This window comes from Triturus cristatus, chromosome 4_2, assembly GCF_964204655.1.
Source record: "Triturus cristatus chromosome 4_2, aTriCri1.1, whole genome shotgun sequence".
In the NCBI taxonomy this organism is placed as follows: domain Eukaryota; kingdom Metazoa; phylum Chordata; class Amphibia; order Caudata; family Salamandridae; genus Triturus; species Triturus cristatus.
This window is the reverse complement of record NC_140586.1, coordinates 334,430,468-334,455,655: the sequence shown is the minus strand read 5'-3', so window position 1 is coordinate 334,455,655 and position 25,188 is coordinate 334,430,468. Positions and strand designations below refer to the sequence as shown.

Genomic DNA, 25,188 nt, shown 5'->3' with positions numbered 1-25,188 from the left:
GCCGGCTTCATCAGGAAGCGTTGGACGCGCTGGAATCCATTTCTTCCAGCGCGTCCAAGGGGGAAGAGGTAGGTTTTCTTGTCCGGTGGGGGCCGCGGCAGTGAAATTTGTAGTATTGAGGCATCGGGGGAGAGGAAAGAGTATTTCCTCTCCCCCGATGTCTCAATACAGGGCATTCCTGCTCCACGATCGCGCACAGCGTCGCGATCGTGGAGTAGGGATGCCCCACTAGACACCAGGGATTTGTTTTTTCGAATTTGGGAAGCGACCCCTTAGGCAAGGGTCGCTTCCTTGGGGGAAAAATTTGTCGAAGTCTTTTCTGCCCCCCCTGGGGGCAGATCGGTCCGCTTTCTGCGCGTTTCTGCCCCCAGGGGGGGGCAGAAAAGCCCACTAGACACCAGGGATGTCGTTTATGCTATGTAGGAAGCGACCCCTTAGGCAAGGGTCGCTTCCTTGGGGGGCCCAATAATTTGAAGACTTTTCCGCCCCCCCCTGGGGGCAGATCGGTCTTCTTTCTGCCCGTTTCTGCCCCCAGGGGGGGCAGAAAAGCCCACTAGACACCAGGGATGTCTTTTATGTTATGTAGGAAGTGACCCCTTGGGCAAGGGTCACTTCCTAGGGTGGTAAAATATTTAGAAGACTTTTCTGCCCCCCCTGGGGGCAGATCGGTCGTCTTTCTGCCCGTTTCTGCCCCCAGGGGGGGCAGAAAAGCCCACTAGACACCAGGGATGTCTTTTATGTTATGTAGGAAGTGACCCCTTGGGCAAGGGTCACTTCCTAGGGTGGTAAAATATTTAGAAGACTTTTCTGCCCCCCCTGGGGGCAGATCGGTCGTCTTTCTGCCCGTTTCTGCCCCCAGGGGGGGCAGAAAAGCCCACTAGACACCAGGGATGTCTTTTTCTTTATGTAGGAAGCGACCCCTTGGGCAAGGGTCGCTTCCTTTGCGGCCTAATTATTTGGAATACTTTTCTGCCCCCCCTGGGGGCAGATTGGTCGTCTTTCTGTCCGTTTCTGCTCCTAGGGGGGGGGGGCAGAAAAGCCCACTAGACACCAGGGATATAAATATTATTGTAGGAAGCGACCCCTTGGGCAAGGGTCGCTTCCTTGGGCCCCTAAATTTTTTGAAGACTTTTCTGCCCCCTCTGGGGGCAGATCGGTTTTATTTTTTTGCCGTTTCTGCTCCCATTGGGGGCAGAAAAGCCCACTAGACACCAGGGAATTAGTTCAATTAGAAATAGAAGTGACCCCTCGCTTCCAGGGTGCAATTTGTTATATGTATTTGGCTCACCCACCCCGGGACTGAGTAGCCTTTTTTTTCCTGCTGTTTTCTGCCCCACCTGGCACACAAACCGATTGACCATTTGGGTAGTGACATGGCATGTTATAATGTTTATTGTTATATTTTTTGTGATTTCCAATTGTAATGTTTTTTTTGTTTACTTTTTTGTTCTAGGTGAAGGCTTTTCTTCTGTTCACGTTGACGTTGTGGTACTGGTGGTTCTGCTGTTTGTGTAGTTTGGTAAGAGACTGTTTTTTTGTACAATGCAAATGTGTTTGATTTCTCTGCCTGTTTTTTTTTGCAAATGGTGTAATAATAGCAGTATGTTTGGTTTTTGAGTGTCAAAAACTTTTTGCATTGGTTCTCGATGTGTATTTTGTTGTCTTGTGAGTAATTTGTTTTTTTTTCTTCTTTCTAGTTTGATATCGTTGGTCTTTGCTGTGTCACTGCAGAGTTTGTTTCTGGTGAGTGCAGCTGTCTCTTGTAATTGGATTGTATAGTTTTTGAGTACATTGATCTTTGTGATAAAAGGTACACATTTTTTTACTTACTTGGTTTGCACATTGTTGGTTGTTGTTGACTTGTTTGTGCAGTCTTCTATCTTAGTAAGTATAATGGCTAGCCGCAGGATGACTGCTCAGCAGGTTGTTGGTTTGCTGTTTGAGTCTTCCTCTGATATTGGGTCAGAGACTGACTCTGCTTCTGAGGGAGAGGAGGCAGGGGACGATTCTGGCAGTGAGTTTTCTCTCCGTATGGGGTCATCGGATGATGAAGATACTCTTAGTGCGGATGAAGTGCCTGTGTTAGAGGAGGAGACTGATGTGCCGATAGTGCGGCAAGAGGCATCTGGGCTGCAGGCTGGGACTGCAAGGCTTCCCGTTGGTGTAGTGCGGCAAGAGGCATCTGGGCTGCAGGCTGGGGCTGCAAGCCTTTCCGTTGGTGTAGTGCGGCAAGAGACATCTGGGCTGCAGGCTGGGGCTGCAAGGCTTCCCGTTGGTGTAGTGCGGCAAGAGGCATTTGGGCTGCAGGCTGGGGCTGCAAGCCTTTCCGTTGGTGTAGTGCGGCAAGAGACATCTGGGCTGCAGGCTGGGGCTGCAAGTCTTCCCGTTGAAAGTGATGACCTCTGGGTTGCCCCTGGCATGGTGCAGCCGGAATTTCCAGAGTTTACTGGTGTTCCAGGGTCTAGAGTGAATACTGAGAACTTTTTGCCTGTAAATTTTTTTCAGTTGTTTATGGACGATGTGTTTTTGGCAGAGATTGTTGAGCAGACTAATTTGTATGCCGAACAGTTTTTGAGGGACAACAGTGCCAGTCTTAAGCCACACTCTAGAGCTACCCGGTGGACTCCCACAAATGTTGAAGAGATGAAGAAGTTCTTGGGTTTAACTTTTTTGATGGGCTTGCTAAGGAAGCCATCATTGGCTTCATATTGGTCTAGCAGTCCCTTGATGGCAACGTCTATTTTTCCGGCAGTCATGACTCGTGACAGGTATTTGCTTCTGCTTCGGATGATGCACTTTGTTGATAATGGTTTAGCGTTGCCACGAGATCACCCTGATTGTGACCGTCTTTTTAAGATTAGGCCTGTCCTTGATCACTTTGTTGATAGATTTTCTGAGATTTATGCCCCTGGTAGAGAAATTGCAGTGGATGAGTCTTTGGTGTTGTTCAAGGGCCGCTTGGTTTTTAGGCAATACATTCCTAGTAAGAGGGCACGCTATGGAATAAAGCTGTATATGCTGTGTGACAGTAGGACTGGATATGTCTCTAATTTCAGGGTGTACACCGGTAAGGAATCCAGGATTAACCCCCCTGGTTGTCCGTCCACGTTTGGAGTGACTGAGAAAATTGTTTGGGAACTTGGTAGAGGATTTTTTAACAAAGGCCACCATTTATATGTAGATAACTTCTACACTGGTGTGCGGTTGTTCAGGGAATTGGCCAAAGTGGACACTTTTGCTTGTGGCACAATCCGCTGTAACCGTAAAGGTTTTCCAAAAAAACTTGTTTGTCAAAAGCTTGTGCGGGGACAGTGCAGTGCGTTGCGTTGCCAGGAGCTTCTTGCTGTGAAGTTTACAGACAGGAGAGATGTCTACATGCTGACTTCCATCCATGATGAAAGCACTGCACATGTGACTGTTTGGGGTCAGGTCGCTGAAGTGCGCAAACCTGTGTGCGTTTTAGACTATAATAGGCACATGGGTGGTGTTGACAGAGTAGATCAGAGGTTGGAACCTTACGCTGCTCTTCGTAAGGCTTACATTTGGTACAAGAAGTTGGCTATCCATCTTTTCCACTTGGCAATGTTTAATGCTTTTGTTGTGTTCCAGGATTCTTGCCCTGAGTCAAAGATGACTTTTGCTAAGTTTCAGGAGTCTGTAATAGGCAGCCTTGTTGTAGTGGAACAGGCAAGTGTTCCTAGAGTTGGACTGGTGGAGGATGTTGCTAGATTGAAAGAACGCCACTTTCCAGATCACATTCCTCCCACACCCGCAAAAGATTTTCCCAGTAGGAGATGTAGAGTCTGTTGGCGAAGAGGTTTGCGGAAGGAGAGTCGTATGTACTGCCCCGATTGTCCCTCTCATCCTGCACTGTGTCTCCCTGCTTGTTTCAGAGCGTACCACACGCGAAAAAACTTTTGGGAACATTCATGAGTGGTAAAGTGAACTGGCTGGTCTGTATTCTTTGGAAAATATGATTCTGTTTCAAGGTTGGTGTTAGTGCAATGTATTTAGTTGCTGATTTTCTGTTAGAAGATTTGTATCTATTTGCAATTTGTTTGTGTTTTTATTTTTTTCTAAAAAAATCCAAAATGTGATGGCGGTGTGTGTAGGCTTGCACTTGGCTGTTGGTGTGTGTGGACTGGCACTTGGTTGGTGGTGTGCGTGGAATGGTGCTTGGCTGACGGTGTGCGTGGACTGGCGGTGTGCATGGACTGGCGGTGTGCGTGGACTGGTGCGTGGCTGGTGGTGTGCGTGGAATGGTGCTTGGCTGGCGGTGTGCGTGGAATGGTGCTTGGCTGGCGGTGTGCGTGGACTGGTACTTGGCTGGCGGTGTGCGTGGACTGGTACTTGGCTGGCGGTGTGTGTGGACTGGTGGTGTGTGCGGACTGGTGTTTGGCTGGTGGTGTCCGTGGACTGGAGCTTGGCTGGTGGTGTCCGTGGACTGGAGCTTGTCTGGTGGTGTGTGTGGACTGGAGCTTGGCTGGCGGTGTGCGTGGAATGGTGCTTGGCTGGCGGTGTGCGTGGACTGGTACTTGGCTGGCGGTGTGCGTGGACTGGTGGTGTGTGCGGAGTGGTGCTTGTCTGGTGGTGTCCGTGGACTGGAGCTTGGCTGGCGGTGTAGGTGGATTGGCGATTGGCTGCCGGTGTGCCTGGACTGGCGATTGGATGGCGGTGTGCCTGGACTGGCGCTTGGCTAGCGGTGTGCGTGGACTGCAGTTTGGCTAGCGGTGTGTGTCGACTGGTGCTTGGCTGGCTGTGTGTGAGTAGTGACTTTCTGCTGGTCACTACACACACTGCTAGCTGAGTGCCACTCCACGCAATCCTTCAGCCTGTGTAGTTGCTGTGTCTGGATTGTGGGCGTGTGAAAGTGATGGGCCCTTGAATGGCGCTGTGTGCTGGTGTGAGTTTTGTTATGTGATGGGCCCGCGGCTGGCGGTGTGAATGGTTTTGTATGTCTCACACGTATGAAAGGTGTATGAATGTGCCTTGTCGTGGCTTTACAGCTCACGAGCTGTGAGTCAATGGTTCAGTTTCTTGCCCTTTCAATTATTATCAGTGCATTTCATGTTTTGTGAAATCACTTGGTAATACAATTTTATCTACTGAACCATCACTCACCCTCGTGCCAAATCCAACCAGTATGTGTGTGTGCTTGCGGGTTAGATGGCTGTGCAGTAATATTTGTCTTTCTGAAGCAGGGTGTACCTTGTCCCTTTTTTGTGATTTTTGTACTGTGTTGCTTTTGTACCTGGTGGTGCGAATGGTCTTGTTTGTATCACGTATGAAAGGTGTGTGAATGGCCTGTAAAGTGGTTGGTGCCTTGACGTGGCTTTACAGCTCACGAGCTGCAAGTCATTGGTTTGGTTTTTTGTGAATTTAATTATTGACAGTGCATTTCATTTTTGTGAAATCTCTTGTTAATAAAATTTAATACACTGAACCATGACTCGCCCTCGTGCCAAATCCAACCAGTATGTGTGTGTGTTTGAGGAATAGATGGTTGTGCAGGAATCTTTGTCTTTAGTTTCTCTGCCAAGGTACACTTTCCATGTAAGAATAACCCACCAACTGTAGATATTGTCGAAAACCCTTGGGTGTTCATGGTGATGTCTCGCTAGTGATTTGAGAAATATTTTTTATCCCCATTGTCCTGTAAACCTCAAACTGTCTGCCACATTTTCTTTGCAGTATTATTCCTAAATTCTCACGCTGTAGTAACAATAGTTAATCTGGTTTTGCAAGGGGGGTTACTTTGGTTTTTTGCCCAGGGCTCGGCGGCCATCTAGGGAAACCTTTCAAACCCACGCATTTCTGAAAACTAGACACCCGGCGGCTTCCAGGGAGGTATGGCTTGCGTGGATCCCCCAACGTTTCCTTACCCAGAATCCCCTGCAAACCTAAATTTTTGCCCAAAAAATCACTTTTTTCACACATTTTGGGGTGGGAAAGTAGTGGCATCACCGGGCTCACACAAATTTACCACCACCCAGCGTTCCCCCAGGTCTCCCGGTAAAAATGGTGCCTCACTTGTGTGGGAGGCCCAAGTACCCGCGGCAGGCAAGGGCCTAAAACGCAGTGAGGCGACATCAAGATGGCCTATCGCCAAACCACCTGGTTTTTCAAGGGGGGTCTCTTTGGTTTTTGGCCTGGTGCGCGGCGGCCATCTAGGGAAACCTACCAAACCCAGGCATTTCTGAAAACTAGACACCCGGCGGCTTCCAGGGAGGTATGGCTTGCGTGGATCCCCCAACGTTTCCTTACCCAGAATCCCCTGCAAACCTCATTTTTTGCTCAAAAAATCACTTTTTTCACACATTTTGGGGTGGGAAAGTAGTGGCATCACCGGGCTCACACAAATTTACCACCACCCAGCGTTCCCCCAGGTCTCCCGGTAAAAATGGTGCCTCACTTGTGTGGGAGGCCCAAGTACCCGCGGCAGGCAAGGGCCTAAAACGCAGTGAGGCGACATCAAAATGGCCTATCGCCAAACCACCTGGTTTTGCAAGGGGGGTCACTTTGGTTTTTGGCCCGGTGCGCGGCGGCCATCTAGGGAAACCTACCAAACCCAGGCATTTTTGAAAACTAGACACCCGGCGGCTTCCAGGGAGGTATGGCTTGCGTGGATCCCCCAACGTTTCCTTACCCAGAATCCCCTGCAAACCTCAATGTTTGCTCAAAAAATCACTTTTTTCACACATTTTGGGGTGGGAAAGTAGTGGCATCACCGGGCTCACACAAATTTACCACCACCCAGCGTTCCCCCAGGTCTCCCGGTAAAAATGGTGCCTCACTTGTGTGGGAGGCCCAAGTACCCGCGGCAGGCAAGGGCCCCAAACGTAGTGAGGCGACATCAAAATGGCCTATCGCCAAACCACCTGGTTTTGCAAGGGGGTCACTTTGGTTTTTGGCCCGGTACGCGGCGGCCATCTAGGGAAACCTACCAAACCCAGGCATTTTTGAAAACTAGACACCCGGCGGCTTCCAGGGAGGTATGGCTTGCGTGGATCCCCCAACGTTTCCTTACCCAGAATCCCCTGCAAACCTCAATGTTTGCTCAAAAAATCACTTTTTTCACACATTTTGGGGTGGGAAAGTAGTGGCATCACCGGGCTCACACAAATTTACCACCACCCAGCGTTCCCCCAGGTCTCCCGGTAAAAATGGTGCCTCACTTGTGTGGGAGGCCCAAGTACCCGCGGCAGGCAAGGGCCCCAAACGTAGTGAGGCGACATCAAAATGGCCTATCGCCAAACCACCTGGTTTTGCAAGGGGGGTCACTTTGGTTTTTGGCCCGGTGCGCGGCGGCCATCTAGGGAAACCTACCAAACCCAGGCATTTTTGAAAACTAGACACCCGGCGGCTTCCAGGGAGGTATGGCTTGCGTGGATCCCCCAACGTTTACTTACCCAGAATCCCCTGCAAACCTCATTTTTTGCTCAAAAAATCACTTTTTTCACACATTTTGGGATGGGAAAGTAGTGGCATCACCGGCCTCACACAAATTTACCACCACCCAGCGTTCCCCCAGGTCTCCCGGTAAAAATGGTGCCTCACTTGTGTGGGAGGCCCAAGTACCCGCGGCAGGCAAGGGCCCCAAACGTAGTGAGGCGACATCAAAATGGCCTATCGCCAAACCACCTGGTTTTGCAAGGGGGGTCACTTTGGTTTTTGGCCCGGTGCGCGGCGGCCATCTAGGGAAACCTACCAAACCCAGGCATTTTTGAAAACTAGACACACGGCGGCTTCCAGGGAGGTATGGCTTGCGTGGATCCCCCAACGTTTCCTTACCCAGAATCCCCTGCAAACCTCAATGTTTGCTCAAAAAATCACTTTTTTCACACATTTTGGGGTGGGAAAGTAGTGGCATCACCGGGCGCACACAAATTTACCACCACCCAGCGTTCCCCCAGGTCTCCCGGTAAAAATGGTGCCTCACTTGTGTGGGAGGCCCAAGTACCCGCGGCAGGCAAGGGCCCCAAACGTAGTGAGGTGACATCAAAATGGCCTATCGCCAAACCACCTGGTTTTGCAAGGGGGGTCACTTTGGTTTTTGGTCCGGTGCGCGGCGGCCATCTAGGGAAACCTACCAAACCCAGGCATTTTTGAAAACTAGACACCCGGCGGCTTCCAGGGAGGTATGGCTTGCGTGGATCCCCCAACGTTTCCTTACCCAGAATCCCCTGCAAACCTCAATGTTTGCTCAAAAAATCACTTTTTTCACACATTTTGGGGTGGGAAAGTAGTGGCATCACCGGGCTCACACAAATTTACCACCACCCAGCGTTCCCCCAGGTCTCCCGGTAAAAATGGTGCCTCACTTGTGTGGGAGGCCCAAGTACCCGCGGCAGGCAAGGACAACAAACGTAGTGAGGCAACATCAACATTGCCTATCCCAAATGTCGCCTCACTACGTTTGTTGTCCTTGCCTGCCGCGGGTACTTGGGCCTCCCACACAAGTGAGGCACCATTTTTACCGGGAGACCTGGGGGAACGCTGGGTGGTGGTAAATTTGTGTGAGCCCGGTGATGCCACTACTTTCCCACCCCAAAATGTGTGAAAAAAGTGATTTTTTGAGCAAAAAATGAGGTTTGCAGGGGATTCTGGGTAAGGAAACGTTGGGGGATCCACGCAAGCCATACCTCCCTGGAAGCCGCCGGGTGTCTAGTTTTCAAAAATGCCTGGGTTTGGTAGGTTTCCCTAGATGGCCGCCGCGCACCGGGCCAAAAACCAAAGTGACCCCCCTTGCAAAACCAGGTGGTTTGGCGATAGGCCATTTTGATGTCGCCTCACTACGTTTGGGGCCCTTGCCTGCCGCGGGTACTTGGGCCTCCCACACAAGTGAGGCACCATTTTTACCGGGAGACCTGGGGGAACGCTGGGTGGTGGTACATTTGTGTGAGCCCGGTGATGCCACTACTTTCCCACCCCAAAATGTGTGAAAAAAGTGATTTTTTGTGCAAAAAATGAGGTTTGCAGGGGATTCTGGGTAAGGAAACGTTGGGGGATCCACGCAAGCCATACCTCCCTGGAAGCTGCCGGGTGTCTAGTTTTCAGAAATGCCTGGGTTTGGTAGGTTTCCCTAGATGGCCGCCGCGCACCGGGCCAAAAACCAAAGTGACCCCCCTTGCAAAACCAGGTGGTTTGGCGATAGGCCATTTTGATGTCGCCTCACTACGTTTGGGGCCCTTGCCTGCCGCGGGTACTTGGGCCTCCCACACAAGTGAGGCACCATTTTTACCGGGAGACCTGGGGGAACGCTGGGTGGTGGTAAATTTGTGTGAGCCCGGTGATGCCACTACTTTCCCACCCCAAAATGTGTGAAAAAAGTGATTTTTTGAGCAAACATTGAGGTTTGCAGGGGATTCTGGGTAAGGAAACGTTGGGGGATCCACGCAAGCCATACCTCCCTGGAAGCCGCCGGGTGTCTAGTTTTCAAAAATGCCTGGGTTTGGTAGGTTTCCCTAGATGGCCGCCGCGCACCGGGCCAAAAACCAAAGTGACCCCCCTTGCAAAACCAGGTGGTTTGGCGATAGGCCATTTTGATGTCGCCTCACTACGTTTGGGGCCCTTGCCTGCCGCGGGTACTTGGGCCTCCCACACAAGTGAGGCACCATTTTTACCGGGAGACCTGGGGGAATGCTGGGTGGTGGTAAATTTGTGTGAGCCCGGTGATGCCACTACTTTCCCACCCCAAAATGTGTGAAAAAAGTGATTTTTTGAGCAAAAAATGAGGTTTGCAGGGGATTCTGGGTAAGGAAACGTTGGGGGATCCACGCAAGCCATACCTCCCTGGAAGCCGCCGGGTGTCTAGTTTTCAAAAATGCCTGGGTTTGGTAGGTTTCCCTAGATGGCCGCCGCGCACCGGGCCAAAAACCAAAGTGACCCCCCTTGCAAAACCAGGTGGTTTGGCGATAGGCCATTTTGATGTCGCCTCACTACGTTTGGGGCCCTTGCCTGCCGCGGGTACTTGGGCCTCCCACACAAGTGAGGCACCATTTTTACCGGGAGACCTGGGGGAACGCTGGGTGGTGGTAAATTTGTGTGAGCCCGGTGATGCCACTACTTTCCCACCCCAAAATGTGTGAAAAAAGTGATTTTTTGAGCAAATATTGAGGTTTGCAGGGGATTCTGGGTAAGGAAACGTTGGGGGATCCACGCAAGCCATACCTCCCTGGAAGCCGCCGGGTGTCTAGTTTTCAAAAATGCCTGGGTTTGGTAGGTTTCCCTAGATGGCCGCCGCGCACCGAGCCAAAAACCAAAGTGACCCCCCTTGCAAAACCAGGTGGTTTGGCGATAGGCCATTTTGATGTCGCCTCACTACGTTTGGGGCCCTTGCCTGCCGCGGGTACTTGGGCCTCCCACACAAGTGAGGCACCATTTTTACCGGGAGAGCTGGGGGAACGCTGGGTGGTGGTAAATTTGTGTGAGCCCGGTGATGCCACTACTTTCCCACCCCAAAATGTGTGAAAAAAGTGATTTTTTGAGCAAAAAATGAGGTTTGCAGGGGATTCTGGGTAAGGAAACGTTGGGGGATCCACGCAAGCCATACCTCCCTGGAAGCCGCCGGGTGTCTAGTTTTCAGAAATGCCTGGGTTTGGTAGGTTTCCCTAGATGGCCGCCGCGCACCGGGCCAAAAACCAAAGTGACCCCCCTTGCAAAACCAGGTGGTTTGGCGATAGGCCATTTTGATGTCGCCTCACTACGTTTGGGGCCCTTGCCTGCCGCGGGTACTTGGGCCTCCCACACAAGTGAGGCCCCATTTTTACCGGGAGACCTGGGGGAACGCTGGGTGGTGGTAAATTTGTGTGAGCCCGGTGATGCCACTACTTTCCCACCACAAAATGTGTGAAAAAAGTGATTTTTTGAGCAAACATTGAGGTTTGCAGGGGATTCTGGGTAAGGAAACGTTGGGGGATCCACGCAAGCCATACCTCCCTGGAAGCCGCCGGGTGTCTAGTTTTCAAAAATGCGTGGGTTTGCTAGGTTTCCCTAGGTGCCGGCAGGGCTAGGGTTCAAAATCTACAGCTAGTCACTTTGCCAAAAAAAGGGTCATTTTTCGCTACAAAACCACGTTGCGTTTTGCGCCGTTTCCTGTCGCGGGCACTAGGCCGACCCGCACAAGTGAGGTACCATTTTTCTCGTAGGACTTTGGGGAACGCGGGGTGGGTGGAAATTTGTGGATCCACGCAGATTCCAGAACTTTCCATCACAGAAATGTGGGGAAAATGTGTTTTTTTTGTCAATTTTTTACGTTTGCAAGGGATTCTGGGTAACAGACCATGGTGGGAGGCAGTCAAGTCACCCCATCCTGGATTCCCCTGGGTGTCTAGTTTTCAAAAATGTATAGGTTTGCTAGGTTTCCCTAGGTGCCGGCAGGGCTAGGGTACAAAATCTACAGCTAGTCACTTTGCCAAAAAAAGGGTCATTTTTCACTGCAAAACCACGTTGCGTTTTGCGCCGTTTCCTGTCGCGGGCACTAGGCCAACCCGCACAAGTGAGGTACCATTTTTCTCGTAGGACTTTGGGGAACGCGGGGTGGGTGGAAATTTGTGGATCCACGCAGATTCCAGAACTTTCCATCACAGAAATGTGGGGAAAATGTGTTTTTTTTGTCAATTTTTTACGTTTGCAAGGGATTCTGGGTAACAGACCATGGTGGGAGGCAGTCAAGCCACCCCATCCTGGATTCCCCTGGGTGTCTAGTTTTGAAAAATGTATAGGTTTGCTAGGTTTCCCTAGGTGCCTGCAGGGCTAGGGTACAAAATCTACAGCTAGTCACTTTGCCAAAAAAAGGGTCAATTTTCACTGCAAAACCACGTTGCGTTTTGCGCCGTTTCCTGTCGCGGGCACTAGGCCGACCCGCACAAGTGAGGTACCATTTTTCTCGTAGGACTTTGGGGAACGCGGGGTGGGTGGAAATTTGTGGATCCACGCAGATTCCAGAACTTTCCATCACAGAAATGTGGGGAAAATGTGTTTTTTTTGTCAATTTTTTACGTTTGCAAGGGATTCTGGGTAACAGACCATGGTGGGAGGCAGTCAAGTCACCCCATCCTGGATTCCCCTGGGTGTCTAGTTTTCAAAAATGTATAGGTTTGCTAGGTTTCCCTAGGTGCCGGCAGGGCTAGGGTACAAAATCTACAGCTAGTCACTTTGCCAAAAAAAGGGTCATTTTTCACTGCAAAACCACGTTGCGTTTTGCGCCGTTTCCTGTCGCGGGCACTAGGCCGACCCGCACAAGTGAGGTACCATTTTTCTCGTAGGACTTTGGGGAACGCGGGGTGGGTGGAAATTTGTGGATCCACACAGATTCCAGAACTTTCCATCACAGAAATGTGGGGAAAATGTGTTTTTTTTGTCAATTTTTTACGTTTGCAAGGGATTCTGGGTAACAGACCATGGTGGGAGGCAGTCAAGTCACCCCATCCTGGATTCCCCTGGGTGTCTAGTTTTCAAAAATGTATAGGTTTGCTAGGTTTCCCTAGGTGCCGGCAGGGCTAGGGTACAAAATCTACAGCTAGTCACTTTGCCAAAAAAAGGGTCATTTTGCACTGCAAAACCACGTTGCGTTTTGCACCGTTTCCTGTCGCGGGCACTATGCCGACCCGCACAAGTGAGGTACCATTTTTCTCGTAGGACTTTGGGGAACGCGGGGTGGGTGGAAATTTGTGGATCCACGCAGATTCCAGAACTTTCCATCACAGAAATGTGGGGAAAATGTGTTTTTTTTGTCAATTTTTTACGTTTGCAAGGGATTCTGGGTAACAGACCATGGTGGGAGGCAGTCAAGTCACCCCATCCTGGATTCCCCTGGGTGTCTAGTTTTCAAAAATGTATAGGTTTGCTAGTTTTCCCTAGGTGCTTGCAGGGCTAGGGTTCAAAATCTACAGCTAGTCACTTTGCCAAAAAAAGGGTCAATTTTCACTGCAAAACCACGTTGCGTTTTGCGCCGTTTCCTGTCGCGGGCACTAGGCCGACCCGCACAAGTGAGGTACCATTTTTCTCGTAGGACTTTGGGGAACGCGGGGTGGGTGGAAATTTGTGGATCCACGCAGATTCCAGAACTTTCCATCACAGAAATGTGGGGAAAATGTGTTTTTTTTGTCAATTTTTTACGTTTGCAAGGGATTCTGGGTAACAGACCATGGTGGGAGGCAGTCAAGTCACCCCATCCTGGATTCCCCTGGGTGTCTAGTTTTCAAAAATGTATAGGTTTGCTAGGTTTCCCTAGGTGCCGGCAGGGCTAGGGTTCAAAAACTACAGCTAGACTCTTTGCAAAAAAAGTGTAAATTTTCAGTGTGAAAATGTGGTGTGTTCACCTTAGGTTTTGAGCCACTTCCTGTCGTGGGCACTATGCCTACCCACACAAGTGAGGTACCATTTTTATCGGGAGACTTAGGGTAGTTCAAATATGTAAAGCAACTGTTATTACCTATTGATTTTTGATGAATTTCTCCCTTCCAAATGAAAGACATTGTGTAAAAAAAAAGTCATTTTGAAAAATGACCAATAATTGTCATGCAAATATGAGTATTCCCAATTTCGAAAATGTGCAAATATGCACTGTTTCTGAACTCTGTAATTTGTTCCCATTTCAGAAATACATAGGTGACTTTCATACCGATTTTTCCATGTATACATTTTCCCACAATAATTGCTATATACCCGGACCAAAAAAAAAAACCTTAACAAAATGCTGCTCATTTTTCTACTCTGGGTTCGTTGGGCTCTTGGTGAACCTACAAGTCCTATATGTCCCCACAACCAGGAAGGTCTACCGGATGTAACGGTACATTGCTTTCAAAGAGATGTCATAATTCGAAGAAGTTACAGGTAAAAACGTTGACTCAAAAGGCTGCTTTTTTCAACAAATTTTTAATTTTTCCTATATTTGCCTGTAAATTTCTATAAAGAAACCTTGATGGATCTACACAAATGACCCCTTGCTGAATTCAGAATTTTGTCTACTTTTCAAAAATGTATAGCTTTCCAGGATCCATTATTGTTTTTGTACCCATTTCTACCGTTAACTGGAAGGAGGTTGAAAGCACAAAAAATAGCAAAAATAGGGTATGTCCCAGAAAAATGCCAAAACTGTGTAAAAAATGTTGGTTTTCTAACAAAATTCTGTCATTCCCTAAAAGCTGGAGAAATTGTGATTTCAGCCCCACAAACCCTTTTTTGATACCATTTGCAGAGAAAAACCCAGAAGCTTTCATTTGCAGCCCGTTTTTCACATTTTTCACAAAAAAAAAAAATTGCTGTATTTTGACTAATTTCTGGGAACCCTCTAGGAGAATCCACAAACCCTGGGTACCTTTAGAATCCCCAAGATGTTGGAAGAAAAGGACGCAAATTTGGCGTGGATACCTAATGTGGTCAAAAAGTTACAGGGGCCTAAGCGCGCACTACCTCAAATAGCCCAAAAAAGGCTTAGCACAGGAGGGGAAAAGGCCTAGCAGCGAAGGGGTTAATAGTTGTGTCTCCAACCTCTGAGTAATAAAATAAGATAATTTTTGTTCTAGAATGGGTTGGGTTCAGAAGAAGTATACCATTAATTGTATTCATGGCCACTTCATCATATGTTTTGGAGAAATGCTTGATCCAGTCGTCTGGAATAATTGATAAGTCAAATACAGTGTTCTTATTAAAATGTTAAAAGTTAGTAATAATAAGCTTACAAAAAGAGCCTGTATTTTTTTTATTGCCTAGCCAGAAGAACTTCCTATCACATTTTGTCTTTCAATTCACGTTTCCTGGCTCTCAAGGCTTCTTTATACTGCAGTCTACAGGCTGCCAACTCCCATCTGTCTCCCGGTACCCTTAAAAGGGCTTCTCTTAAGTTCCCATTAGCCTTTGAACGTGCCCATTAAATCGTTCCTATTAGCTTTTGAACGTGAATCATTAAATCATCTTTTGCCAATGGACACAATAATTGAAACATGACTCTTAGTTAAATAAAAAGAGTTGATGCTACTGGTTTTCCGATTGAATAAATCAAGCAGTAAGACATCCATATTAGAAGACAGATCCAGTTATAAAAAATAAAATCATGACTAACGCTTTTAAAATTTCAAGAGGGTTGATCTGATCCCATTTTAATCTACGACCTCCTTCTGTCACCTCAAATGACCTGTGCAGCAAGTTAAAATACCCAATGTCACATCTAAATAACTTTAAAGACAAAAGGTGAGGATTATGGTCACTAAAGGACATTAATTTCAGACAGGAATTAACATTTATTCAATAAATCACTAGAAATAAAAATATAAACAACAACAGATAAGCAACCCAGACCGATGAATATTGAGTTTTTCGTGGTTCGACTACCTATCAATCCATATACATCCACAAGGTTTCTCTCCGGTACATAGTTAGAAAGACAAACTCCCTGTTTATCAGAATTTTCAGCAGTAACTGGAAAGACCCTTATATTAAGAATCATCTAGTGACAACTCATTTACCAGCTTAGCATTATGATCTCCTGCAATGATTACTTGGTTGTTTATACTCGATAAATCAATACAATGGGAAGTAGCATAAAGGGCAGGCTAAGAATCAGTTTAGATATATTGAAGTTGCCCTCCACAAATTGGTGTGAGCGAGGGACAAGGGGAATATAAAAATAAGAAAGGAATTGATAAAGGATTACGTAGGACCAGGCGGACAGCAGCAAACCACACCACTCAACCAAGTGGAGGCAGGAGACAGAATTGAAAAACCTAGAACCTCCGCTAGAGGAAACTCCTCAAGTGTGAGTTTGCTGATGGAATGTTCACAATTCTTGAATACTGGCACCCCCTACCCCGCTAAGAGTGATCTGAATGGTGGAGTACACAGTAACCAAGAGGACATAGTACAGCGATTTTGGGAGCTGGAGAGTCAGAAAACCAAGTTTTTGTTAGAAAATAGACTTACAACTTCCCCAGACACAGTAGCTCAAAGATCTCAATGGAATGTTTTACTGAAGATCAGGCATTAATCAGGGTGCATCTCAGATGTCCCATTGAGTTACGTTTTACTCTAAATGACTTTTTAATATATGCTTGGTAGGACATTTGTGGCTCATAGAAGATCCCTTCTTTAGGTATTCTCTTGCTCCACCCAAGGTCCCATAAAGGGCAAACATTCTCACTGTCCAGCCCCCTCCTCCCGTAGCTGGAAAAGCACCCGCCTGTATGTTCTGGAACCCAACTCACAAGGCAGAAGACACCATGTTCCCCTTGCATTTGTAAAATCTCTAGAATAACCATATGAGGAGCACCATGTGTAAGAGTATAAATGTTTGGAAGCACAGTCCACCATCTTATGTGTTGTGGAGCAGTCTTCCCTATTTGAAGAAAATTGTCATAATAATCTGTATGAGGTAGTATTCTGTGAACTGTGTTGAGATTATTTGTTTTACAGGCAATTCAAAACTGTATTTCGTGTTGCTCAATCCCAAGCTAGATTCCCCATGCCCCTTCGACCCATGGGGATAGACATAGTACAAAGCTGAACTAAAACTCTGTTGTTTTTTTTTGTAAACCGGTTAAAGAAATAAAAATACAAAATATACGAGATAAAAGTTAAACAGTTAAGCAGGAGGTAAATGCAAAATGTTCAGGATTCGAATTATAAAAGAAAGAGATGCTAGGATTACAGTTCCAATGGTTAAAAAAAGCCTACAGACTCACAGGATTCCAAGATGTGATGAGAAGATGGGAGTAACAGTGATAGTGCATCTGGGAAGGGATTCAGGGATCAGAGGCAATTGTGGGGTTCTGAACCCAACTGCAACAGGTGGGGCCTTTTTAACTCGATGAGCTGGGGAAAACTTACAGTTGGGTCCAAAATGGTGTCTTTACAAGCAACTTTACTTCCTAATTCCCTCTGCACAGTTTCCTTAGTCAGCAGGACACTAGGTTGAAATCTCCTTTTCTGGACAGCTTTTCCTTCTGCAAGGGTCATTTATTTCACCTCCTCCCCGCCTCCAACCACACCCTTCACAACAGTCAGCTTCTTCCTTAAAGGACAGAATAAACAGCACTTCTAACAAAGCTCTTGATCACCAAGAATGTCCCTGACTTGGCAAGGAGTTAGCAGTCAGACCCTCCAGCCCTTGAACTCAGCAGATGACTCAAGTAGTGCCCCAATCAACCTCCCCCTCCTCTTTCATGCTCTGTCTCTCACCCTCCCCCACCTCTATCCCTCCGCATTCTTTGTCTACTTCCCCTGCTCCTACCCACCTCCACTGAATCTCTCCCCATGCCTGCTCTTTCCCTTACGTATATGCCCTTATTGTTTTTCTCTACCTAACATGAAACTATGTAACTATGCTCTGAAAAGCCATTGAGCAATATTTTATAGATAATGAAGGTACGGTGGACTCACCATCCACTCTATGGGAGGCATTCAAGACGGTCATTAGGGGGCAGGCCCTCTCACTCATAGCGGGTAAGCGTAAAGAGAAAAATAAACAGCTGGCTGATATTGAGCACGCAATCGTGCGGCTAGAGAAAAGAATTAGCCGGGATCCGGATGATGAATGCTCCCACCAATTGCAAACCAGGACAGCAGAATATAAAGACGTCGCGAAAACCCTTACCCGCGACAGGGACGGGCGTATATATGACCAGGGTGATAAGGCGGGCAAACTCATAGCTTGGCTGGATAGGAAAGAAAGGGAGCAACGGGTGGTGCCCGAGCTCATGAGCACTTCGGGTACCATTCTGACCGAGCCGGGTGACATAGTGAGAGAGCTAGCCTTGCACTTTGAGCGAGTGTACCGGAGACAGTCTGACCTCACGGAGCACGACTCCTCTGCCTTCTAAGCAGATATTCAGCTGCCCACCCTAACAGACCGGGAACGAGATGAAATGGAAGACGACCTCACGTCAGAAGAGCTAATCAAAGCAATAGGTGATCTCAAGTTGGGTAAGGCATTAGGGCCCAATGGCCTCCCTATCGAACTCTACAAGCTTAAACCTGGTAAGATAGTGCCATACCGGAGGGCCATGTACTATGATAGTCAGAAGCAGGGGATATTACCTAAAGATCAGCGCATAGCCACTCTGGTTGCGATTACCAAACCAGGAAAACCGAAGGCGGAGTGCACGTCGTATAGCCCTATATCACTCCTTAACGCGGAACCCAAAATACTAGCCAAAGTCTTAGCCAATAGGCTCCGTACTGTCATCACCAAAATCGTGCACCCTGACCAGTCGGGCTTCATGCCTCATCGCAACACTGCCCTCAACCTTAGACGCCTTCACGGAGTTCTGGGGCGTTGCCCCGGAATCCAGGAGGACGCCATGGTGGTTTTCATTGGATGCAACCATGGCGTTTGACACCCTTGAATGGGCCTACCTCTTCGCAGTGCTAAAGAAATTAGGTTTCGGGCCCAAGTTTATAGGGTGGGTGCGCCTCCTCTATGCAGAACCGCTCGCGAAAATGTCAGTCAATAATAAGACGTCAGAGATATTCACTCTCGGTAGAGGTACAAGACAGGGCTGCCCTCTGTCGCCGTTGCTATTCGCTCTCTCGCTTGAACCGCTTGCGGCTTGGATACGCAGGGATGTGGCCATCCGCGGACTCCGATGGACTGAGGGTTGGGATGACAGGATCTCGTTGTATGCGGACGATATACTGCTTTATCTGTCTTCCCCGGCGCGTTCCATACGAGTGGTGTTGGACATATTCGTCAGTTTCGGAAGAAACTCAGGTTTTCGTATTAACTGGAGCAAGTCCTCGATTTACATGCTCCACGGAACGGCCCCCTCCCTTCCGAGAGAATGCACAATTCAGATAGCGGAGGACGGTTTCCGCTACCTAGGGATATTCATCACTACCGACGTTAAAAACAGATACGACAAAAACCTGCTACCTCCATTGCAAAGGCTTCGAAGAGATGTAGAGGTCTGGAAGAGGTTGCCCCTGTCCCTACTTGGGAGAGCAGCCTTATTCATAATGATGGCCTTGCCTAGATTCCTCTATGCCCTCCAAAACTACCCAGACATGGTACCGCAAACCTTTTTCAGGGAGGTCGAGTCCTTACAGAGAGACCTACTGTGGGATGGCAGGCCCCGAATTGCGCTAGGCAAGCTCACATTGGGGTGGAATGATGGAGGTATAGCCCTTCCGGACATCAGAAAATACTATTGGGCAGCGCAACTGGCTGCAATAAACCAATGCCAGTACGGAAGTGGCGACGATCCAGCATACGGAATGGACAGGTGGTTGCTGCCCGGGGGTGACTTCACGAGATCCCTATATTCCAGACCCACTAGGTATCTGCTCACTGGCCCCACTAAGCACGCAGTCCAGGTGTGGCATGTGGCCACCAAACCCTGGGATGGGCAAATAAACTTACGTTAGCAACCCCCCTCTGGGATACAGAGAAGCTGGGTACTCTGGGGCGTAGCAAAGGCTTTGCAAAATGGGACCTCATCGGCATCTCGCACATTAGGGACTTATGGGGGCGGGATGGAGTGGTGACGTTTGCTACACTGCAACAGAAACACGAAATGGCGACGTCGGAACACTTCCGATATACACAGATACGGCATGCCCTGCAAGCCGCCATCAGACCCGGCTCGAAGCTCCCTGAGGCGTCCCCACTTGAGGATAGACTGCTTGATGGGTACCTGCCAGACAAATGTATATCTCTCACATACAAAAAGCTCATCCATCACACCCCTGACCCCCTCGTGGCACTCAGGGAGAAATGGGTAAGGGATGGTCTGGAGGTGGACCATGAGGATTGGCAGGAGGCACTCTCCTCACCCAAGGAGGTGGCGATTTCGGCAAAGCTAAAACTCGTACAACTAAAGATTTTACATAGAGTCTACCTATCGGGGACCCAGCTGGTCCACATGGGGAATGGTGCGGACGGGCTTTGTAGGAGGGACTGGGGAATGCAGGGTACATTCCTCCACATACTCTGGGAGTGCCCAGTAGTTCATGGCTTCTGGCGGTGCACACTGAAAGTTATGAGTGCGGTGTGGGGGGTCCCCTTGCTGCCTGAGGCCAAGAGATGCCTCCTGAATGTGTGGGAGCCCACAGATTTACCCGTGCACGGGAGGTTGTGGGCCACACTTGGGCAGACGGTGGCAAAGCGCAACATAGCGCAACTGTGGGGGGCCGCCGCACCACCTACATTAAAGAAGTGGAAGAATGATATGGACTGGTGCATGATCCGCAAGAAAACCGTTTATGTTGCACGGGGTTGTCCCAAAAAATGGGTGGCGATTTGGACTAAGTGGAATGCATACCGGGGAGGGATATGTGAGCCACCGGCTATCACGTCACCAGAGGACCACTGTACAATATGAACTGCAATGTATGTGTAAGTAGCTCTGCCCGCGACGCTGAAGAGAATGTACCGACGCATGTGTACACTGATGTAACTATACTATGTGAGACACGATGCTGTGTAACGTGACCTAAGTTTCTATGTTTCAATAAACAGAGTTTAAAAAAAAAAAAACTATGCTCTGAAACTGTGTAACCTTGTAACGATGTATCCTGCAGCTATGGTCTGATACTCATGTAAAGCACTCTGATACCTTCGGGTCTAGCGAGTGCTATATAAAACCTTTCAAATAAATAAAAATAAAGCAGTTGTGGGCCTCCGTTTCTGGTGAAGAGTATCCTGGCATTCTGTCCTGGAGATTCTAGCCAGTATATATTGGCTAGGAGACAAACGTGAATGCTAAAGCCCCTTTTATTTGGGATAATTATGTTAAGAGTCACCTAGACAGCACTTACGCTATCTCTTCGAGAAATGCTGTATTTAGGATATGGGCATTCAACACACCCAGCGCTTCCGATTAGTTAGTTGGCCTGCCTTTCTAAATTCCTTTACTCTGGTTGGTCAATACTGTCCATCTGTCTCACCTTTGTGTGCTTGGTTCCCTCCGAGCAGACATCACCAATTGGTTGGCCATCTCTGGCCATCTGAAACCTCCTCGCTTGCACTCCTCCCTCCCTCTTTTGTTTGTTATCCTACAACATACCTGCAGCTCTCTCACACAGCCTGCCTCACAGTAGCGAGGAGTGTCGTACAGGAACATATGGCGATGTTGCATTGAAAGACCAGATTGTGTCGCTTTTTTCTTTTATTTGCTTTCTTTTTTTTTCTTCAATTACCATGGTACCCGCTTCACGGGCCGCCATGCACATAACTTATGTGCACAGGCGCCATGCTTTACGTTTCAGCACGGCACCCGCTTTCATCTTTACAACACGGGCGCCGCACTTAATATTTCAGCACCGCGCCCGGTTTTCTGTTGACAAAGCCATTAGCTGTAGGTATCGCAAATGCGAGACCTATTGCATTGCAAATGCTTGTTTTTTGTGGCATTTGGGAGGTTTCACACAGCCACAGTCTTTTGACCTGGAAAACGAGCAGGGAGGTGGGGTAGAGTTGATTTTGCAATAACACACGTTGTGAAACAAAAGGCACAAAAGAGGAAGAATCATACCCACCCAGCTACTACACAAATGATTCTGCAGTGACTCCTCTAGGAAAAGACAGGGAAGGAAGATGCCAGGGGTTTGCAGACCCTTCAGCTACTGGGGTTGGCTCACTTCAAATGGGAGACTGAGAATGTCCCAGAGCCTTACCTCAATCAACAAAGAACCTCCACAGGATCATGTCTCCTTTCCATTTTTGTCTGCTATCAAAACGCAGGAGTTCCAAGAAGGTTTTTGTGCTTTAGAGTGAAGTACAAAATTCAATGGACTTGCAAACATGCTTGGCAATATAAAGTCTCGTAGTCTGGCACATCCGACATTGAATCGGCCCATAAAGCACCGTTTATACATATATATAGCTTCAGTACGGTAAGCACCATACAGAGACCATTTCCTCCAAGTATCTAAAGCACCATGGCCAGCCTTGATGTTACTCCGACTATGTAGAATCCAATAGACATGCTATTTGTACATTACATAAGTCTGTAAAGCACCATACTCCTTCTGTTAAACATCCACCTCCATCCATGATCACAGAACTTCACCTCTAAGCATACTTACTGAGTTTCTTTCCCTACTTTACAATGTCAGTCATGATTGCTGTACCAACATCTGCCTTATTTTCCAATAAAATAATTTGTATTTTTAATGAAGTGTAACTTCACAAACAACGCTTATCTAGAAAAATAAAATCTGAAATGTATTATAGCGCATTTACATAATGATCTAGATAATATTTCAAGTATACATTTGTTGTTTGTGTAACATCTGTAGACTCTGAACCCCTACTGCCAGGGAAGGTAGATTGTAGGAGCAGCGGTGGAATAGTGTGTGTGAAAAACAAACTTGCACTGCACCTCTTGCTGCTGCTGATACATGGCTGTACGGATTCTGTTAGTGGAGCTTGGATTGCTTGTACCCATGATCTACCTGTAGCGTGTTACATGGCCTTCGGGCCCTCTGACATAGAACTACCAGCAGTCTCCACCCATCCAGTGATTACGTGCCTGAGTGCAAGAGAAAAGAAATGAGAGAAAGAAACATGGTGGTGTCCCGTTCCCAAGACCAGACTAGGCTTTTGGCATGCTTTGTGTGCTGCACCTGCATCAATTCAATCACTTGAACCCTGAGAGACCCGGATGACCAGGCCCCTCTCAGCCATACCATTGTCTTGCTCTGTGCCTGCCAGGGTTACGTATGCTTGTAATGCTCTCTGGGTTTCAACCTTTTATTATTTTTTAATTTATAAAAAGTTTTATATAGCGCGAACATGACCCTAGAGGGTATCAGAACACTTTACATGAGAGGAAAGCAGCAAATAGTTGTGAAAAACAGAAACTCATCACATATATGAAAGAAGAATAGTAAGTTTGACATCTATAGGGAATCAGCAATGTAGTAGTCATACACCAGCAAAAAACAACAGAAGAGCGCACGGCAAACTCATTTGGTGAGTTGAAAAGTAAGATAACAGAGAAAGAAAGTGAAATCACTCTTGTGAGTAAAAAGAACCCTCCCTCACCAAACTGGTTGGTGACATGCTTCATCATTGGGTTCCCACCAGAGAGGCCGAATGTCTCCCTGGTGTGCTACAACACCTGGTTACAGCAGAGCGGGTTTTTATGTCATCCAAGTTTGACGAAACAAAAGGTGCAAGAGCTTGGACCACCAGCTTAAAGTTAGCCTGTGGGAGGAAGGATTTAAGTTTCCTTAGAATGCTCATCTGGTAATTCGCTCTTTTGGTGGCATTACTGATATGATTCTGCATATTCAGGTGTTTGTCTAGTGTAATTCCCAAGGATCTAGCGGAGTCAATATTGTGAGGAGAACAGGTGAGGGCAGTTAGATGCTTCATCCAAAGATCAATCCTGGGTGTGTGGTTAGGAGGAGCAATGAGGATGAATTCCGTTTTAGAAGTGTTGAGCTTGAGGTGGTTGCCAGTGAGCCAGCTTGGAGTGTTCTGCAAAGTAGAGTTGGGGGAAATTATGTCTTCAGGGGAGGAGATTTTCAAATACAATTGAGTGTCATCACCATACATTTGATAAAGAATGCTGGCAGAATTCAAGGCATCTGCAAGAGGTTCCAGAAATAAATTTAAAAGAATGGGCGGAACTCTGTGCCACCCTCAGAGTGACCACAGAGGGCTGAGAAAGGGATTGATTCACCTAGACTCTTTGGGTTCTGTTGAGGAGGAATGAAGTAAACCATTGCAGCACAGGTCCTGATAGGCCCTTCCTCCAATCAAGTAGGGTCAGTAAACTGTTGTGTTTAACACTGCTGCTCTCACAGGCAACTGATGTGATATCGGTGTGGTCACTATCAGTCACCAGTGGACCACAGAAACACAAAAATGTCAGTCATCAGAGGGCCGCACAAACATTAGAAAATAGCGTCAGTCACCAGTGGGCCACAGAAACACTACAAAACATTAGTAACCAGTGGGCCACACGGACATCAGAAAACAAGAATTTCTCTGTTCTGTTTGCTACTATTTTGACTTATGCAACTACTGTGGCAGGTAAGTGAGAGATAGGAGGTAAGGGAGAAGATTCAGTTTGTCAGGGTACATTGACTAATTAAAGTTTTTTTGTATGGCTGCAAGTTTTCGAAAAATATAACTATACACCCCAAGGGAGAGCCTCGCATCTTTTCTATCCAGCTAAATGTAGATGTACACGCTACAAAAGGAGTACGCACCCAAGGCAATTTCTTACTTCTCGTACACCTAAGACAGTGGCTTGTACAAAAATCGGCAACTTCCCGCTGCAGTTGTCTTCTGAAATGGCGTGGGGGGGGGGGGGGGGGGGAGGACTAATTAAAAACAATAACAAAGCTCTATATTTTCACATACAATTTGAAAACACCAATTGCATCATATTTTTTAATTAGATGAGCAGGTCAGTAACGGAGTATTAAATATCTTCAAACTGTTCTCCCTGTCAGAACAAATAATGTCAAGGTGGCATCTTCTAGAGTCATGTACAACGTTAGCTCCTGCGGAACAAAACTCCCACACAGCTTCGGACGGGGAGTGCTGCACAATTCTGATGCTCCTGTATCCCGCGAAGACCATCTTAGCAGGACAGACATCTGCCCTCAAAAGCAGCATTCCTGGTTGCTTTCAGTCCTTTCTGTTTCAGCACACTGTCTGCAAAAGTAATTCTTCAGCTACAGATTGCGATATTTGTGTATCAATCAGGTACTAAGTAGTTGAAAATGCTGCTCAGATAGTATCAATACCATGAACTGTTTGGGTCAAAGAGGAGATTTTGTCTGCAGCTTTAAAAAAATCTTCCATATTTAACTATTATTCAATCAGGGTGAAAATAATTATTTGTACGTCGTGAAATCTGTTTCATTACCTGTATAAATGCATGGACCACAACAAGAACGGTCTCGAAGCAGCAGTATATAGCAGCGCCCTCACAAAGAAAAGAAAAATTAATACATCTCGGACATATTACTTATTTTTTTTTAAGTCTGAGATGTATAAAAAACACAAAATGTAAGCCCAGTTTTAAAACCTATACGAGATGTACAGAATAAATTAGGTCAACATTTTATCTCCAGACGTGCAAACAGTTAGACTAGGAGTCTGCTGAATGCAAAACTGTATGTTTCATTCAAACTATTTTAGTCTGAGAGTTAGGATGATTTTTTTCTTTTATGCAAAACAAAGGTTTTCTTTGTTGGTGATAGCATTTTGAAATAAGTCTTCTAAATGTACAA

At 47.3% G+C, this 25,188-nt stretch overlaps 1 protein-coding gene across 1 annotated transcript in view; it reads right to left on the bottom strand.

Moving 5' to 3' along the window:
* The window catches only part of KLHL20 (kelch like family member 20), a 391,295-nt gene that overhangs the window by 334,863 nt on the left and 31,244 nt on the right, over positions 1-25,188 (bottom strand). The window lies entirely within an intron of this gene.